Raw genomic sequence first — 6,184 nt, forward strand, 5'->3', positions numbered from 1 at the left:
TGTGCTTTTGCCAAGACGGACGGACGGACGGCACTGTCTGCTGAGACCTCTCCCTGTGTATCAGCTCCTCAAGCAGCGGTCATCCCTCCTCACCCTCGGGGAGCTGAGTAAGTCAGCCAACAGCGAGGGGGGCAGGCTTGGACCATAATCTACATTACGGCAGCTTGTACGGACATCCTCGAGTCAGCTTGAAGCTGGCTAATGGCGTTGCTGCCGCAGCCACAGCAGGGCAGGCTTCAGCACGTGCCTGAGGAGCGGGGAGATACGTGACTGGCCAGCCCACGCCGGGCTCTGCGCAGCCAGATGTGCCCTGCTGCCGGGGCCCGAGCCGGGGAGCTCGAAGGGCCTCCAAAAGCGTCCTCACAAGCCGAAGTGATTGGCATGTGTGCAGCATCTCGGAGCAACCTGAGGACAAAGAGGAGGTTTAAAAAATGAACAGTACCTGCACACGTCAGATATTCCCCTGCCTTTATTATATCCCAAGCCTGGGAAAGCTGCAGCGGAGTCTGAGGTCTGCAAAGCAGTTCAATACCCGACTTGCACTGCTGGAGCACTAATCCCCTGCACCTGCTGGCTGGAAGTGCGAGTCCCAGTGGGAACTCCGACTTCAGAGGAATAACTGCTTTTCGCCTTTTGTCATGTCTGCGCCGGGCCGGTTTCCGCAGCCAGGGAGGGGGCACCTAGCACTCGAGGTGGGAGGGAAGAGCGCGCTGCTCCCGCGCCTGCCCCTCCGCGCCGGCACCGGCCCACGCGGGGCCGCGGCAGGGCTTCGGCACCCATGCACAGCGAGGCTTCGGGCTGCAGGGCAAAATGACGTCGCACGCGTGGCAGCAGTGCGGTGGAAGGGGCAGCGAAACTCAGCGCAAGCCAGTCTGTGAAGATTAAGCAGAGTTTTTTCTCAATTTTAATGTTTTACAAAAGCGGCCTAGAAAGGAAAAGCAATTTTCTGGTTTCGTTTCTTTGTGCGGTATGAAAGAACGCCAAACCTTTGTTGCCAATTTCTCTTTAGCATTTAAATGTATTTTTGCCTGCCCCGTTTTTCTTAAAGGCTTGGAAAACCGGAGAACTGGGAGGATTATTATATTAGATACCCGTATGGAAAACTACAAACTAAATTGGGAAATGATTGTTATTAAGAGCGCTTAGCCTGCGTGGGGGTTTTTGTGCATTTTCCTCACCCCTTCGCTAGTTCATGGAGCGAAGAGCTGTCTCTGCTAAAGAGAGTGTGTTCCCCGGCTGCTCATCCACCACCGGAGACATTTCCCTGCCACCTTCCCGACGCCTCCAGGGAAGTCCAGGGAAAAGCAGATTTCACAGCCCTGATATTTCTGACTTTATGAAGACGGAAAGGCATTTCCAAGCTTTTGACATGTGTCTCAGGGAAGCAAAAAAAGGAGTAAACACGATCCTGTTTTCCCTCCTGTCACTTTTAAGAGTTCCTCCACCTCCAGCCCATGACCCTATTTATGGGCAGGAGAAGTCAAGGCAGACGAAGGCAGCACAAGCAGCCGTGCATTAAAGGACACCGTTAAGGTACAGGCCTGTGGGACAGATGACCTGGTGGTGACCACATGCAGGGTGTCCTGGGTGCTCGGAGACACATGAGAGGGAACGACACGGATCCAAGGAAAACAGGCAACGCTGCTCCCTCTGCCCATCCCATGACCCGGCCAGGCCCCCTCTCTGGGCAGCGTCGCTTTGCTAAATGTCCACACCCAAGCCAAGGCAGGGGCCACGGCTATATTTTCTGTGCCATCTTTCAGAAAGCAGGCTGTTTTTCATCTGCCAATTCACTCGTGAGTCACTGAGCAATGGGCAGGTTTCCCTCTTCGACGGTAACAGCCTCACAGTCGTGACCCAGGAATATTGATCGCGTTTCTGTAGCGCCCAAATTCGGTTCTTTTAATGGAGGTTTTGTTGCTGTTGTTTTTTGCAGCATACCGAGAATGTCTCTCTTAAAATATATCCAGCTTGTTTGGTACCATGGATGGCCTATTTCTCTGGCAGTAAAATACCCACTCTGTCATCAGGCTCCGAGTTGAAATCAATCCAGAAATACAATGTTAGCCCAATAATGACCCGCTCCAGCGGGATAAATCACTGCTTACCTCACCAGGAGCGTACTGCGCACGGCACCCGCCGCCTGGCTGGGACCCGTCATTTCCCCTGAGCAAGGGCGGGTCTGCGGAGGGGGTGCTCCCTTCCCCTTCCCTTCCTGCGAGGGAGCGCACACCACCCCGCCCGCTCCCTCTTAAGTGCCTGTGGATACTCGATGCTCAGCGACAAGGGTCACGTAATGGAGGCGATGCATCTTCAGTGAAGAAAAATGACAGTCAGAATGAGAAGACTAAACCAATTCATCACTTAATGCAGAGCATTAGCGTGCCGCAACCACAGCATCACGCTGGGATTGATTACAAACAAGATGACACCTCCCCGTGGACTCTCTGCTATATTATTATAAATAAATACCCATTCATTCTGGGATCTGTGTTACTGCAGAGGATAGATTATACCTCAGGTACACAGTAAATATCCCATTGAGTACAATGTCCCTTCCTCGCCAGCAAATGAGTTTTGTCTCACATAATACAGTTTCATAAACAAGATAAGAGAACAGAGAAACACCAAGAGACAGGGACATGTGCAAAGACCTTGATTGATACTAAGGGGCTATTTCCATGAAGGACATGCTAAAAATCCAGTCACTCTTTATTACAGGCAGCTTGAGGGGGGAGGCAGCCGGGCAAGGCTTGTCCTTGCTCCCGAAAGGGAGGGAGCCCTAGCAGGCTTCCCAGATCCTCGGGACGTCACCGAGACCAAAGCAAGCCTCTTCGTTTTCAAACATCTAGCAGTTCATGCTCACCCGCTCTAATCAGTCAGGCTGCAGCATCCAGAAAAATAAAATAAAAGCAATTTAAAAAGCTGTGTGCTGAAAAGCAAGCAGCTGGCGACAAGCCTGGTTTGTATTTACCTCCTCGCCACCCCGCTCCCCACTGAGCGCAGCCGGGCACCTCTGCTCCCTCCAGCCCAAGCAAGGTACCCATGCTTATGTATTTGGCCACGTCTTGGCAAGCACCAGAAAAGCTGTTAAAACCAATGCTGTGCTGAATAACCGTTATCTATTGACCGTCTCTCTCTTATTTACCCTAGGGTTTTTAAGCACTCTGCCCGCAGGGCATAGCAAAAGTCCCAAGGTGCGTCACCTCCCTCTGCCACCAGCTCTGCTCTCCATGCCCACAGTTGGGTCGGGGCAAGGCAACTGCTGCAGCAGGAAGACTTCATCACTTCGCTGTTTGTGCATCTGCAAAAAGAAAAGCCTTCCTCCCTCCCTGTGCCGCTTGGCCTGCCCCAGGGGCTTTGCAAGGACTGCGGGTTATTTGTGCAATGCCCTGTCAGTCTCGCGCGGCTTGTGACAGCCACTGAAAGTCAAGTGACAAGGGGAAAAAAAATTAATGGCTTTTATTAGTCTCCACTCCATACATCAGGAAAGAGATGACATCCACGCTAGGCCATCCTTATGCACAGAAATAGGCTGGGGGGAAAATGTCACCTCCGCTATCCACACGGTAATGAGCAAGACTAGGAGTGTTTTATGCAACTGTGGTAATTACACCCCCGTCACCTTCCCGGCACCGCAGTGTCAAGGAGTTTGGTGGGGAAGGGGGGAACTTCTCTGAAAAATAAAAGCCTCTGCCTTCACAGCCATTTATTCTGCCTTAAAGCAGCTGGAGAGCTCGATGTTTTGCTTACATTTTGGTTGCCAAAGCCCAGCAGAGTCTGCGGGCGAGCTTTGCGAAAACAAACATATAGATAAAAAGCTGAAACACGAGTCCTGGAGCAGAAAAACAACACTAGTGGGTCCCTGACCCTCTGCTCACAACAGCAAGGCCGGCGTTCACCCGCGTGTGGACATGCCGCTCGCGCACCGATGCCTGCTCGCCCCACCGCGCCTGCCGGCGCCTCTCTCGCTCACGGGCACTGCCAGGACGTTTCCCACGGTCCTGGGCATTAACAGGAGCCCTCAGTGGGGGTCTTCCCTTTCGAAAGGCCTCAAGATGCTGGCATTAAGATATTGCCATTAGAAAGCTGTGAGAAATAAATAAAGCACCTTTGCCATGAACGGTCAAGCCGTGGGATTGGGAGTTTTTTTGTTTTGCCCTCCTATTCCTTTCATTGGCTGGGTTGCCAAAGGCAGAAAGTTAGCTGAAAAAAATTCCTCCCCAAGATCTAGTGTTTTGCACTTCCCTTGATGCTGGTGTCTTTTATCCCTCCTCCAAACCGAACACGTAAAAATCGTCAAGACGCGTTTGATTTGGGATTTGTCAAAAAAAGAAAAATTCTCAAACTTTCCACATCCTTCATAAAATAAATAATAATTGTCCCATTTCACGGAAAAGGAGGCTGAAGAATAGCAAACAAATCAGATGCCACTAGCACTAGCTTGGCAGAAAAGCTGAGGAAATGATCCAGGTTCTCAGCTAAGGAAGTCCGTGCCTTGCTGTCTCTCCCCTGTCCCCGGGGAGGCTTCACATATGCAGGAGAAGAGCTCTGAAAAGAAACGGTACTGTTTGCTAATGTTGGTAGCAGAATATAAAGCAGAAACAAAAGCAGTAGTTTTCTTCCCCTCTTCATCCTCTCCTTTTTATTTTTTCCTTCTCTTCACTAGCAGAGAAACACTAAACTGCACAAACGCAGCAGAAGTGAAGATAATCAGGCAATTTTCCATCTCCAGTCAAAATGGTAAATTTCCTTTTGATTATAAATTCCAAATAAAATGAACATTGCTCTGTTTCCTTTGAACGTTTTACAAAAAGCAGTTGCCGTTTCCCAGTTGTGCCTGCTGGCTCCCTCCCTATACATTATTTTCACTCGAGGCCTTTCTGGGCATGTTTCATAAAAGCATTAACTGATATTTATCCAACACGGCGCTGCTCTTTCCATTTCTCCTTTGGTTTAATAGAACCCTATAGATAGTGGTGAGAAAGATTTTTTAAGCCATCGCGTGGTTTCAACTATCCTCAGTTTCATTTCACCATTCACGGGAATCCTGTTACGGAAAGATGAGGCGTAAAACCCGGTGCCGGGTCCCGGGAGCCCCGCTTCGGGCCCCCCGCGCAGGGCACGTCCCGCCGCTCTGCGGGACTCCACCTGCCCCCACCAAAACCAAAGCGGGAAGAAGAGACGAGCTCAGAGCCGTCACGGCTCTTTGAACTATTACAGTAAGGCCGGCTGTGTCTCTTTTACACCAGTGAAAGCGGAAAAAGAAAAACTGGGGTTTATAAAAGGAGTTTCAGTGGCAGGCTGGAGTCAGACAGCTGATTTTCATTGCTGGGTCGGGGCTGGTAGGTCGCCTGGAAAATGTGATGTCTGTACCCAGGGATTGCCCGGGAAGGAAGGGAAGGAGGAAACGGCAGTATTTTCTTTAAAAAACACACCCAGCCCAGGCAACATTTCTGCTAAAATGCCCTATAACAGAGAGTCACACATATGCAGCATTGCCAGCGATTTGGGACTTGACTGCAGTATGAATTTGTTATGCTTTGACCAACCTCTGGCTCCCAATCCGACCCCCTTGGCTTAACGAAGTACTGCAAGGCAGGTGAGTCACGGGAGTTCGGGGAGCCCGCGCTGTCTGCGTGGCTTCACTGGCTCTCGTCCCCAAGGTTTGCATTAGATCAAGACTTTTGCTCATATTCTAGTAAAGAGAAAATAAGATATAACTGCACTTCATCACTAGGTCTCAAAGCGTTACCCCGAGGGAGTCAGTACCTGTCCCCCCATTTCCCTGAAGAGGGAGCAGAGGCACCCAAAAGCTAAATAGTGTCACACGCGAAAGCGTAGACCTGGGAAGGCAATTCAAGCACCAGGGGTCCTGTCCAAAGCCCTGTAAGGGCAGGACCCCCTGTTACATTTGAATCGAGGTGTCAGTGCTGCCCGTTTCCAAATTTTACGGTCTTCAGATGCCGGGGGATCAAAGGGAGGTAGGCGAGACCAGCTGACCGCCCTTCCTATTTATGCTAGCAAATTCCAAAGTCGCGAGAAAATAGTGAGCCAAGCGCTTAAAAACACAAAAAATGCCACAAAAGGTAAAATAAAGGCAGATCTGGCACTGACGCCACATTTCTATGCTCCATTGCCTGCCAGACTGAAAAGAAGCAATATTCCCAGCATAGCAAAGTAC

The 6,184-nt window shown here is 50.6% G+C and overlaps 1 long non-coding RNA gene across 1 annotated transcript; it reads right to left on the bottom strand.

The window, feature by feature from the left end:
* Positions 1-3,447: 3,447 nt before the first annotated feature.
* On the bottom strand, positions 3,448-5,855 carry LOC135328198 (uncharacterized). The gene is made up of 2 exons (XR_010388963.1): positions 5,553-5,855; positions 3,448-4,551 (listed from the first exon to the last, which is right to left on the bottom strand). It is a non-coding gene; the product is annotated as an uncharacterized LOC135328198 (long non-coding RNA).
* Positions 5,856-6,184: the final 329 nt, after the last annotated feature.

The sequence above is a fragment of the Dromaius novaehollandiae genome, chromosome 4, assembly GCF_036370855.1.
Source record: "Dromaius novaehollandiae isolate bDroNov1 chromosome 4, bDroNov1.hap1, whole genome shotgun sequence".
NCBI classification, from domain to species: domain Eukaryota; kingdom Metazoa; phylum Chordata; class Aves; order Casuariiformes; family Dromaiidae; genus Dromaius; species Dromaius novaehollandiae.